Source organism: Bombina bombina, chromosome 4 (genome assembly GCF_027579735.1).
Source record: "Bombina bombina isolate aBomBom1 chromosome 4, aBomBom1.pri, whole genome shotgun sequence".
Taxonomy (NCBI): Eukaryota; Metazoa; Chordata; class Amphibia; order Anura; family Bombinatoridae; genus Bombina; species Bombina bombina.
Genome location: NC_069502.1, coordinates 438,398,020 through 438,412,370, shown reverse-complemented (window position 1 = coordinate 438,412,370; position 14,351 = coordinate 438,398,020). Strand labels below are relative to the sequence as shown.

General features: G+C 40.5%; 1 protein-coding gene across 4 annotated transcripts in view; it reads right to left on the bottom strand.

Annotated features, from left to right (window-relative positions):
• The window catches only part of LOC128656396 (choline-phosphate cytidylyltransferase A), a 110,154-nt gene that overhangs the window by 58,352 nt on the left and 37,451 nt on the right, over nucleotides 1-14,351 (bottom strand). The gene's annotated exons all lie outside the window — the stretch shown is intronic.

Genomic DNA, 14,351 nt, shown 5'->3' with positions numbered 1-14,351 from the left:
GGACTGAACACACTTAACAAGAGAAAAGCAAAGAGCATGTAAACATTGGGTATTTCTAAACTCAGGACAAAATTTAGAAACTATTTAACATGGGTGTTTTTTGGTGGTTGTAGATGTGTAACAGATTTTGAGGGTCAAAGTTAGAAAAAGTGTGGTTTTTTTCCATTTTTTTCCTCATATTTTGTATTTTTTTATAGCAAATTATAAGATATGATGAAAATAATGGTATCTTTTGAAAGTCCATTTAATGGCGAGAAAAACAGTATATAATATGTGTGGGTACAGTAAATGAATAACAGGAAAATTACAGCTAAACACAAACACCGCAAAAATGTAAAAATAGCCATGGTCCCAAACGGACAGAAAATGGAAAAGTGCTATGGTCATTAAGGGGTTAAACTTTACAATCACTCTAGGTATACATATACCACAAGCTCAGAATGCTTGCTGTAAGGGACTCCAGTATCAACTAACACCAGAGGCAAAACATTTAGCAGAATGCAAAAGAATGTGCACCTTCTGATTTCTAGAAATCTCAACAAGCATGAAACCCAAGAGTTAGTTACCCATAGGTGCATATGCTGCTCTCATTTGTATTGCGAAATAATGTTTTATCAAAGACGACAGGAGAATGTTAGTAATATCCTCCAGAATAAAGATATTTCCAGAGTGCCCTTGAATCATACTTCCTTATCTTCTCCCACACCTCACTGTACTCCAATTGCATATTATTATCCATAGCATAAGCAATCTAAAATTCTTCAAAAAAAAGGAACTGAATGTTACAATATACAGATTAATCTATTTTATTAGGGAGATATATTCTGTTTAGAAAAATATAAGCAGTGCTTCTTTCCAGACTTGTTAAAGGGCCATAATACCCAAATGTTTAAACACTTTGAAGTGATGCAGCATAGCTGTAAAAAGCGGACTAGAAAATATCACCTGAACATCTCTATGTAAAAAAGAAAGATATTTTACCTCAAAAGTTCCTCAGTAGCCACATCCCAATGTAAAAGACTTCTAAGCAACAAATCAGTATGTCTGTCCCGGGACAGCGGAAGGAGCGAGTTTTCGTGCACAATCATCTTATTTCCTTATTCAGTGTAAGGAAGTTTACAATGAAATCTCATGAGAGTTAAAGGGACAGTATACACTCATTTTCATATAACTGCATGTAATAGACACTACTATAAAGAATAAGATGCACAGATACTGATATAAAAATCCAGTATAAAATGGTTTAAAAACGTACTTAGAAGCTTTCAGTTTAACTCTGTTGAAAAGGCAGTTGGAAAGCCCACTGCAAGTGGGAAATAAGACACTCCCCCCCTCCCCCTTCTTTTGCATATGAAAAGACCCTTTACACAAACAGGAGCAAGCTGGAGAAGGTAGCTGACGGTATTCAAATAAAACTTTGGGGCTTGGTTAGGAGTCTGAAAATCAGAGCAATGTTATTTAAAAATAAGCAAAACTATACATTTTTTTTAAAAATCAAACTTTATGGGCTTTATAAATAGATCATCTACAAAACATTTATGCAAAGAAAAAATGAGTGTATAATGAGTGTATAATGGCCCTTTAAGTGAAATCTCATGAGATCACAGTAAAAGAGTTCATGACCTCAGCACTGTTGACGCTGATTGGCTGCTGTTCATTTCTTCATTTTTTTTTACCTGCACAGCTGAGCTGCAGCTGAGTATAACTTTTTACACAGAACTTACTTAAGCTGAGGAAATTGTGAGGTAAAATATCTTCCTTTTTTAAATAGAGATGCTTAGGTGATATTTTACTGTCAGCTTTTTACAGTTATGCTGCATCAGTTTCAAGTGATTTAGCATGAATATTATGTCCCTTTAATAGCAAAAATTAAGACTTTTGTTTGAATGAAAAACACACAAACTATAATGTCAGTTTGGTGTTACTTTACTTAGTTATTACTTTAAAGGGACAGTCAAGTCCAAAATAAACTTTCATGATTCAAATAGGGCATGTAATTTTAAACAACTTTCCATTTTACTTTTATCACCAATTTTGCTTTGTTCTCATGGTATTCTTAGTTAAAAGTGAAACCAAGGAGGCTCATATGCTAATTACTTAGAACCTTGAAGGCCACCTCTAATCTGAATGCATTTTGACAGTTTTTCACCACTAGAGGGCATTCGTTCATGTGTGTCATATAGATAACATTGAACTCACGCACGTGAAGTTACCTAGGAGTCAGCACTGATTGGCTAAAATGCAAGTCTGTCAAAAGGACTGAAATAAGGGGGCAGTTTGCAGAGGCTTAGGTACAAGGTAATCACATTGGTAAAACGTGTATTATTATAACTGTGTTGGTAATGCAAAACTGGGGAATAGGTAATAAAGGGATTATCTATCTTTTTATTTAACAAAAAATCTATTGTTGACTGTCCCTTTAAGATTGCTATTTCCAGTTGCCCTAGATTCAGAGATCAATCTTCTCCCTTGTTTTCTCCAAGCGTCAACAATTCCAAAACTAGCTTGCCCTATAAGGTGTTGTTAAAGGGACATAAACCCCACATTTTTTCTTTCATGATTCAGATAGAACATACAATTTTAAACAATTTTCCAATTTACTTCTATTATTAAATGTTCTTGGTTTCTTGGTATAACATTGTTTTAAACAGATGTGCACACCACTGAACCAATCTAGAGTAGACAACCTTTCATAAAAGGGAAATACATTTAACAAAGGATACCAAAAGAAAGAGGTAAAATAGAAAGTATTTTTTTTATTTTATCATAAAAGTTTAATATGACTTCCACTTCCCTTTAAAGCAGTTTTTCCCAAACGCGGTCCTCAAGTACCCCCAAAAGGTCATGTTTTTATTAAAGCAAAACCAGTGCACAGGTGAAATAATCATTTTATGGGTGAGAGCAGGTTAGTTACCATAGTTACTGATCAGCCGATTATTTCACCTGTGCACTGGTTCAGCAATAAAAATATTTTTTTTTTTTAAGCAATGCAACTTCAGAGAAAAAATCTTCTCACAGGAGGTCTTACTCTGAATCCTATTCGATACCCCTGAGAGACAATGCTCTGAATCCACTGATTTTGGACAGAATTTATCCAAACATCCTTGAAAAACCTTAATCTGCCCCCTACCAGCTGAGCTGGAATGAGGGCCGCACCTTCATGCGGACTTAGGGGCCGACTTTGGTTTCTTAAATGGCTTGGATTTATTCCAATTTGAGGAAGGCTTCCAATTGGAAGCAGATTCCTTGGGGGAAGGATTAGGTTTTGGTTCCTTATTTTGACGAAAGGAACAAAAACGGTTAGAAGCCTTAGATTTACCCTTAGGACTTTTATCCTGAGGCAAAAAACTCCCTTCCCCCAGTAACAGTTGAAATAATAGAATCCAACTGAGAACCAAATAAATTATTACCTTGGAAAGAAAGAGATAGCAATCTAGACTTAGATGTCATATCAGCATTCCAAGATTTAAGCCACAAAGCTCTTCTAGCTAAAATAGCTAAAGACATGGATCTAACATCAATTTTGATATAAAAAATGACATCACAAATAAAATGATTAGCATGTTGCAGTAAGCGAACAATGCTAGATAAGTCAGAATCCAATTCTTGTTGCGCTAAAATTTTCAACCAAAAAGTTGATGCAGTTGCAACATCAGCTAAAGAAATTGCAGGCCTGAGAAGATGACCTGAATATAAATAAGCTTTCCTTAGATAAGATTCAAGTTTCCTATCTAAAGGATACTTAAAAGAAGTACTATCTTCCAAAGGAATAGTGGTACGTTTAGCAAGAGTAGAAATAGCCCCATCAACTTAGGTGATCTTTTCCCAAAACTCTATTGAAATTGCTGGTAAATGATACAATTTTTTAAACCTTGAAGAAGGAATAAAAGAAGTACCCTGCTTATTCCATTCCTTAGAAATCATATCAGAAATAGCATCAGGAATAGGAAAAACCTCTGGAATAACCACAGGAGGTTTAAAAACAGAATTTAAACGTTTACTAGTTTAATGTCAAGAGGATTAGTTTCCTCAATATCCAAAGTAATTAACACTTCTTTTAACAAAGAACGAATATAGTCCATTTTAAATAAATAAGTAGATTTGTCAGTGTCAATATCTGAGGAAGGATCTTCTGAATTAGATAGATCCTCATCAGAGAAGGATAATTCATTATGTTGTCGGTCATTTGAAATGTTATTAATCTTATGAGAAGTTTTAAAAGACCTATTACGTTTATTAGAAGGCAGAAAAGCAGACAGAGCCTTCTGAATAGAATCAGTAACAAAATCTTTAAAATTCATAGGAATATCATGTATATTAGAAGTTGAAGGAACTGCAACCGGCAATGTACTATTACTGATGGACACATTACCTGCATGTAAAAGTTTATCATGACAACTATTACAAATGACATTCGGAGATATATTCTCCACAAGTTTACAACAAATGCACTTAGCTTTGGTAGAACCGACGTCAGGCAGCAAAGTTCCAACAGATACTTCTGAGACAGGATCAGATTGAGACATCTTGCAAAATGTAAAAGATAAAACAACATATAAAGAAAAATTATCAATTTCCTTATATGACAGTTTCAGGAATGGGAAAAAATGCAAATAGCATAGCCCTCTAACATAGAAAAAGGCAAGAGGCAAATAGCAATGGGGTGACAAAATAATGAAAAATTTGGCGGCAAGTATGACGCACAGCGTAACTGAAATTTTTTTGGCACCAACAACGTACGGATACTTGCGTCACTAATGACGCAACCTTGTGTAAGGAACTCGGCATCAACTATGACGCCGGAAATGACGAACTTGCGTCAACGGACGTACTTTCGTGGCAAAAAATTCTCGCGCCAAGAATGACGCAATAAAGTCTAGCATTTGGCGCACCCGTCGGCCTAATCCTGCCCGCAATTTGCAAAGAAAAATGTAGTCAATTTAAAACTCCAGGTAAGAAAAATATTTCTTAATATGTTTACTTTCCCAAATATGAAACTGACAGTCTGCAAAAAGGAAATAGATGAACCAGACTCATGGCAAATATAAGTACAATACATATATTTAGAACTTTATATTAATGCATAAAGTGCCAAACCATAGCTGAGGTGTCTTAAGTAATAAAAACATACTTACCAAAAGACACCCATCCACATATAGCAGATAGCCAAACCAGTACTGAAACAGTTATCAGTAGAGGTAATGGTATATGAGAGTATATCATCGATCTGAAAAGGGAGGTAGGAGATGAATCTATACGACCGATAACAGAGAACCTATGAAATAGATCTCCCGTGAGGAAAACCATTCAATAGGTGATACTCCCTTCACATCCCTCTGACATTCGTTGTACTCTGAGAGGAATCGGGCTTCAAAATGCTGAGAAGCACATATCAACGTAGAAATCTTAGCACAAACTTACTTCACCACCTCCATAGGAGGCAAGGTTTGTAAAACTGAATTGTGGGTGTGGTGAGGGGTGTATTTATAGGCATTTTGAGGTTTGGGAAACTTTGCCCCTCCTGGTAGGATTGTATATCCCATACGTCACTAGCTCATGGACTCTTGCCAATTACATGAAAGAAAAAGCTTAGATGCATTCTTTTTCAAAGAAAAATTGATAATAGGATTAAATGAGAAAGTTGCTTAAAATTGCATGCTCTATCTGAATCACAAAAGAAAAAATTTGGGTTCAGTGTCCCTTTAAATACTCCTCCCACTTCCCTCAACCCCAGTCATTCTGCCGAGGAACAAGGAACAGTAGAATAAATATCTGGGTGAAAAAGGTTCCAGAAGAATAAAAATCAAAGACGCCCCACATAAAAAAGACGGGTGGGGAGCTGTGGACTCTTTCCATCGGAAAAAAAAAAAGAAAATTATCAGGTAAGCATAATTTATGTTTTTCTTCCTAAATGGAAAGAGTCCACTGCTGCATTCATTACTCTTGAGAAAACAATACCCAAGCTATAGAGGACACTGAATGCCAACATGGGAGGGTACAATAGGCGGCACATTTTGAGGGCACCAGGCCTGAAAACCAATACCCAACAAAAAAAACCTGCTTCGTCCGAAGCCGAGAAAAACAGAAAGGGAAAAGGCCCCAAGGACACTGACCAGCAGATAGCCCGGAAACCTAGGTAGAGACCGCAACATCAGACACAACTGAGCCAACAATCCTCCAGAAGACACCGTCGCCCAACAGTCGGTCCCCCACCACACACCCTTTACTAGTGAAGGGAACCCCCGGCCGAAAGACCCAAAGGAATAAGGCACGGAAGAACTAAATGGGAACCGAAAAGGTACCACAAACTCCATAAAAGGAAAAAACCCCAATAAAAGCAAGCTCGCAAGACCTAAAAGGGTCCTGCAACAAGGGGAGGCAACGCCCAATCCAATAGGAACCACAAGGTTTAGAACCGGAAGCAGAACAGTTCTCCCAACTTCCTGCAAAAGGATTGGAACCGCTAGCTAGTACTCGCTTAAAGCGCAAACAGCTGTAGCTGGTTTCAAAGAGCAACCCTCCACGTGCCAGGCAGCAAGTCAACCAGCGCCTAGGAACAACTGAAAACGAAGACCAAACATCATCCGAACTCAGAACCCTGAGGAGTTCTGGCAAATTACATGAAGCAGACCCAGACGAGGTAAACACCTGAGTCAAGAACACGCAGCCATCCTCAGAAATGCTTGTTAGAAGCGGCTACCAAAATGTAGAGTGCTAAATCTCCATTACAGAAGGCACACTCTAGGAGACCGAAATCGCCAGACCTACACATAGGTCCCGAAAGAAAAGGAGAGCCCAGAACCTCAACGAGGACCAATGCGCCCCCAAGATCCGAGAGAACAACAGATCTCAGGACCTACCCCAGCCAGCCCAAGCATCGGCAGATCTGAAACCAGGGGACCAGAAAAACCCCAGGCTCAAACAACGAGCAGAAAAAATGGCAAAGTCATTACAATAGTGCTCAGGTGCCAACCTGAAATACCACATAGAGACCGTCGACAAGGCCTTAGACCTAGAGTTCTAGCTAAAGGCCCAACATAGACTCAAGGCCGAGCCAGCAACTCTCCAAATGGACAGAACAACTCAGAGAGCGCACCTCTCTCCGAAATAGGTTAACCTGAAGACAGGAGAAGCCTTAAGATAGGGACCACACATTTCCGAAGAAGGATATAAGCCCACCCAAGACAAAGGGGGGCCAGCAAGCGGGCCGGAAGGACAGAGCACCTGCCCCCAGGACACAGCTGTAGGCTGAACCAAGAGAACAAAACTCCAACGCCCTGACCTGGAAGGAATCTCCTGAAGATCTAACTGGCTAGCACACAGACAAGGTGCAGTGGTTCCACAGCAAACCCCTTTGCTTGCAGTGCAGCAAATTCATCACACTATTTCAGCAAGCCAACCAAGGGGAACCTACCATAGGCAAAAGACAAGCCCAGAAAAACCTGGTTTACTGAACCAGATCAACTCTCCAACCAAAGGACACCGCCCAAGTTTCCTGGAACTGGGGAACCCTGGAACAGCTCTAGATCCTAACAGTCCGGCACAACCCGCAACGGGATCCACAAAGCCGAGTGAAAAACTCATCCACCAGAAGAGCCAGAATGAGGAAAGGTCCGAACCCCCCAAATAAACAAGAACCCAGAAACTGAAATCCCCCATCTGATATAAAACCAGACCCCCGGGAGATACCATACAATGTCCAAATTAAAATGGACAACGAGAAAAACTTGCAAGTTCCGACCAGAGACGAGACCACCCCTTGCCAGAGTCCAACGCTCCAAGAAGCTAAGGAAGCAGAGACCGAAACAAGGTCACCAGGGGCCTAGCCGCAACAGCCACCTCAGACCAAGAGCAAAGGGATTCCTCAAGGACAAAGTCACTCAAACAAAGGCTAGCCTCCACATCACCCCCAAAAATCAGAGGAGAAGAAAGAAACCCGAAACAGAGCGCAAGGAGACCACACTGCCCCTGTCCCTACAAAGAAACCAACTCTCGAAGGGAACCAGGTCCCCCTAAGGAACCAGAGGAAGGGAAGAAGTCTGCAAGGTCTAAGAGGACCACAGCAGGAACAAGTCCAAGGACAATTCCAGAGCCTCAGAAGGCCAAACTGCTCAAACAACGGTAAAGAGGCGCTAAGCCCTCAATCCTCCCCAGAGAGGAAGAAACTCTAGGCCCCAAGGAAATTGGAGCAAAGAGAGTGACGCAGTGGAACTCCACTGACCCAGTCACCAGATTGAGTGCTGAATAAGGACTGACACAATCCTTCCAGCCCTACGGATCCTTTTAGAGTGTTTAGCTGAACTTGTAAAGAAAAAAAAGACGACACACAAATAATAAATGTGAGCACTCATCGCCCCACCGGTCCAGCCAGGCAGACCAGGCGCCACGTATCTGAACAAGCCACAGGACAGAAGATCTGAATCCCAGCAGGACCAGCCGCAGCTGGGGTCATAACTGTCAAGTTGGCTAAATCCTCCCTCAGAGGGGAAGGTAAAACAGACAAACATAGGACTAACGTGTCCCTTAACAAGCTTTCGCAGAAGCAACCAGAGAGAATCGATCCCAGAAGTTCCTGAAGGAAACACATAATCAAAATTAAAAGACATCCTAACCTCCAATCCTTCGGCATATGTGACACAGCCCTCTCATTCCTACCTGTCAAACCGTACCTTTAGTGTAGTCTTCTCTGGGGCCTCCTCTGCCCCGTCACCACTTTCTGTCGGAGTACCGCAAGGCTCTGTCCTCGGTCCTCAATCTCTTCTCAATCTACACGTCATCACTAGGTTCCCTAATAAAGTCCCACGGTTTACAATATCATTTGTATGCTGATGACACCCAAATCTACTTCTCTGCACCAGACCTTTCTCCTTCCTTGCTAACCCGTGTCACTAACTGTCTTTCTCACATCTCCAACTGGATGTCCTCTCACTACCTCAAGCTAAATATCTCCAAAACTGAGCTCCTTATTTTTCCCCTTCTTCTAAACTCTCCACCCCCAATCTCTCTATAACTGTCGACAACTCCATCATTACCCCTACCCCGCATGCCCAATGTCTCGGGGTCACATTTGACTCAGATCTTTCTTTCACACCTCACATTCAGTCATTGGCTAAAGCCTGCCGCTTCCACCTTAAAAACATCTCTAAAATAAGACACTTCCTTACACAAGACACAACTAAGATTTTAATCCACTCTCTCATTCACTCCCGCCTCGATTACTGCAACTCTGTCCTCTCTGGTCTCCCCACCTACCGCCTAGCTCCTTTACAATCCATAATGAATGCCTCTGCCAGACTCATCTTCCTTACACGTCGCTCTTCATCTGCTGCACCTCTCTGCCAATCTCTTCACTGGCTTCCTCTTGCCTCATTCTGACATACAAAGCCCTCAACTGCACTGCTCCCCCCTATATCTCAGACCTTGTCTCCAGATACTCTCCCTCCTGTCCCCTTCGCTCTGCTCTCGACCTCCAACTCTCCTCCTCTCTTGTCACCTCATCACACTCCCGTTTACAGGACTTCTCCAGACTGGCTCCCAACTTGTGGAACTCTCTGCCTCGCTCCACAAGACTCTCTTCTAGTTTCAAAAGCTTCAAGTGCTCCCTAAAGACTCTACTGTTCAGGGATCCATACAACCTAAGCTAACCTTTCTTTATACCAGTTCCTCTCCTCCATTGCTATCCCCTGAACCCCCATAGCATGTAAGCCTAAAAGTCCAGCTGTTTGTTGATCACCTTCTTAAGAGCTGACTACAACAGTGCAACTCTTGGCAGGGCCCTCTACCCATTTGATCCCTATAACTGTTTTGTTGTACTCCGCCTTTGTTAATAGCGCTGCGGAATCTGTTGGCGCTCTACAAATAACCGATAATAATAATAACCAGTTAAAGAAAATATGAGGCAACCCGTTGGTTAACGCCCAGGAAGAAAACAGGCATACCCACAGGACCAGCCAAAACGGAACCCTGATCTTCCAAAAAAAACTGGGAAAGATCTCAATAAGCAGACAATTTGGAAATTACATCATCCCCTCATGTCTAATGAGGTGAGCCATTTGAAGTAGAAAACTGCGGATTCCCGTATCCGTTAAGGAAATGATCTTCCAATAACTCAAAAACGTGTCTAAGTAAAACTCGAAGATGCACTATTCTGTAACGAAAGGCACAACACTCAGGGACAGCTACACCAGCGGCAAACTGTATAGGCCCACCCAAGGTCAATAGGCCCGGGACAAACAGGCACGAGCACAAACGCAAATAAACGTCTGGACTTTGCAGACGCATAATCGCCAAAAATATGTGAAAGCGAAAACGAGCTGCAACTTCTGGGGGGAACAAGCCGCCCTGTAAGGAGGGATAAACTGGGTTACCCGCATGTGTAGTAGTAGAGAGCGGTAGGGAACTCGCCTCTTGGAGGACAGAACCCCCAGAGGCGGATGGCTCAGCAGACCCCTGATTCCCCGAGCCTGTGGAACAGGGCGCTCTATTACGGCATATCAAACATAACTGATTGACCTGTGTCAACGGGGCGAATTCGCATTCTTCACAAGTCGAAGAATCTGAAATTTGAACAGTCTCAGCATCAGAATCATCCATAACTAGATAGAGAATATACTAATATGGACTAAGAAAAAACTTAAACGGCACCTGACACCCCCAATGGCTGCGGCACTCACCACCTCCTAGAACCAGACACAAGCAGACTCTAATTTTTCAGTCACCACACGATCAGGAATGCAGAAATGGAAGACCGTACAGTCCAAAAAAAGCAAGCCCAACGATAAGGTTGCGTCACTTCTAAAGGTCTTTATGTTCTAAGCCAAGAGCCCAGTTAACACTACACATAAGCAGATTGAATCACATAACAAACATGATTAAAAAAAACCTGTTCAATAATCCCCCTCGGGAGATATTAACCCTCGATTCCAAGATACCAATGGAGCCTCACTGAGGCCCTAAAAATATACTTAATAAGTCCCGCAAGATAGTTCCTTACGGGAAATATTAATAAGTTACAATACATTCTGATGAAGTAAAATGAAACGATCTTACCGGAATCTACGCCGTGGAACAGGAACACGGCCCTTCAAGTGTGACGAATAGTAGCAGTGCCTCCGCCATGGACTTGAGAGAAAAAAGCATGCAGCAAAGCGAAGTTCGACAACGCTGATTGCTTGTGGAGCTGTTAATATGAGTCGGGATGGTTTTGCAGAAAGACTCTCCCTGCATCTCCGGACTCTAACTTTCATCCAGGCTCTAACTGAGAGACTGATAGGATTACTTAAAACTCCTGTCCCATGTCGAAGAGTACTACCCTCCATAAGAGACAAAACTAACTTCTGACATTTCTCTGCCAACCTCCTGGGACAAAAGGCAAAAAATGACTGGGAGATGAGGGAAGTGGGAGGAGTATTTAAGCATTTGGCTGGGTGTATTTGCCTCCTCCTGGTGGCCAAGTTCTTATTTCCCAAAAGTAATGAATGCAGCTGTGGACTCTTTCCATTTATGAAGAAAACAGTGAAATGTTCTTAATTTCTGCTTATTTCAGACAGGTTACCTACTACAAATATTTATCCACAACAGATTTTGATGATAGAGCTTAGAAAAATAAAATGACATACTATTATTTATTTATTAAGTCAGGAGTAAACAAATACACTTTTTTCACATTTTATGCAGTATTTTTTAAATCTGATGATACATACACATATACTAATGGTATATTTTGAATCTGCTGAAAAAAAAACAATAAATAGTTTGTATAGTTTATTCACACAAACTTTACTTCTAAAAGTGTTTAAACGTGAACTGCAACAAAAAGTCTCAAAACCAGCTTAGCACACAGGTGGGAAATGGCTTAGCAACCAAAGGAATTGTATGTTCTATGTGAATCATGAAATAATTTTTTTTATGTCCCTTAAAAACCTCTTTTTGCTACTGCTTGCTGTATTTCCTCACAAGACAGAGGAGACCTTGCAGCTTTTTTATTTTCCTGTGTGTATAAATATAATTTCTTCACATTATTTACTTGAAACTTCTTATTTTTCTTTTTTTGACCCATCAGCAGATACACTGGTTCTGTAGATTTTCCAATGTGATGTAATTACACCGGTTCTAAGGCTGCTGGCTTTGATCTGCCAGATAAACTCTTATTCCAGACTAGAATATGATTATTACATATCAGCCATTGACAGCACAACACAGGAGATAGGTACCTAAATCACAGAATACTATGACCATTGCTATGCCTGTTTATAGGTACCTAATCACAGAAGACTATGACCATTTGCCATGCCTGTTTATAGGTACCTAATCACAGAAGACTATGACCATTTGCCATGCCTGTTTATAGGTACCTAATCACAGAAGACTATGACCATTGCCATGCCTGTTTATAGGTACCTAATCACAGAATACTATGACCATTGCCATGCCTGTTTATAGGTACCTAATCACAGAATACTATGACCATTTGCTATGCCTGTTTATAGGTACCTAATCACAGAAGACTATGACCATTGCCATGCCTGTTTATAGGTACCTAATCACAGAAGACTATGACCATTGCCATGCCTGTTTATAGGTACCTAATCACAGAATACTATGACCATTGCCATGCCTGTTTATAGGTACCTAATCACAGAATACTATGACCATTTGCCATGCCTGTTTATAGGTACCTAATCACAGAAGACTATGACCATTTGCCATGCCTGTTTATAGGTACCTAATCACAGAAGACTATGACCATTTGCCATGCCTGTTTATAGGTACCTAATCACAGAAGACTATGACCATTTGCCATGCCTGTTTATAGGTACCTAATCACAGAATACTATGACCATTTGCCATGCCTGTTTATAGGTACCTAATCACAGAAGACTATGACCATTTGCCATGCCTGTTTATAGGTACCTAATCACAGAATACTATGACCATTTGCCATGCCTGTTTATAGGTACCTAATCACAGAATAATCACAGAAGACTATGAACATTTGCCATGCCTGTTTATAGGTACCTAATCACAGAAGACTATGAACATTTGCCATGCCTGTTTATAGGTACCTAATCACAGAAGACTATGAACATTTGCCATGCCTGTTTGCAAGTCCAGGAACACTATCTACTACAACATCTTGAACATATTATTCAGTGGAAAAGAAAAGATCAAGTCCCAGTTTAAAACTCTGCACTTGTCTACCTTCTAAAGATGTGTCTGTTCTCCAAATTTAGAAGCAACTGAGGTGTCATGGAATACGTCATGGTTGTAGCACTTTGTGTACACTTATGAAACTGTCACTAAATCAGGGCATGGTTTAAGGTAAAGAAAATGAAAGAAATATGGTAGCCAGAACTTTGAAATAGCATGTCAATGGGCAGTCAGACCATTTCGGTTTACTTCAGCTGGTAAGGGCTATTTGAAGAGTGCATATGGAACCGTGGCATATAAAATAAATGCTCTAACAAGAAACAAGAGTGTTAAATAGCTGACATTAGCAAGTTCTCTATTGTAAAAATAAACAAAAATGATCACCGCTAGGTAACCTCAGGAAATACACGCCTTGGGCACTAAATGTATAACATTGCTTTAAACAGATGTGCACACCGCTGAACCAACCTAGGCAGCCTGTCATGGAAAGGAAATAAGTATTAACAAAGGATACCAAAAGAAAGAGGTACATTTGATAATAGAAGTAAAATAGAAAGTATTTTTTTTATTTTATCATAAAACTTTAATACGACTTCCACTACCCTTTAAAGGGACAAAAAAATTACTTTCATGATTCATATAAAACATATTGTTTTAAACAACTTTCTAATGTACTTTGTTTCGTTGTTATCCTTTGTTGAAAAGCAGGAGGGCAAGTTCAAGAGTGTGCATGTGTTTGCAGCACTATATGGCAGCAGTTTTGTAAAAATATCATACATTAGCATGCACACTAGATGGCAGCACTATTTCCTGTCATGCAGTGCTCCAAATGTGCATGCTACCTATCTAGATATCTCTTCAACAAAGAATAACATGAGAATGAAACATATTTGATAATATAAGTAAATGGCAAACTTTAAATTTGTATTCACTTTCTGAATCAGGAAGAAAAAAATTGTGTTTCATATCCCTTTAAGGAAAAAGGCCTCCCTCCATTGGCTTGACACGCCCCCCTCCACCATCATGATTTTGTCAAAAGGGGGAGGTTGCAGAACGCCTTATAAAAGTAGGACATTCCATGCCGTCCTTCGGCGTTAAAGCCCACCGTTGTTAGGACAGCATGAAACGTCCTAACGTTGTGAAGAGGTTAAATTGTCAAACAAGAAGAATTCCTAACTTTTCATCTAAGAAACATGATTTCA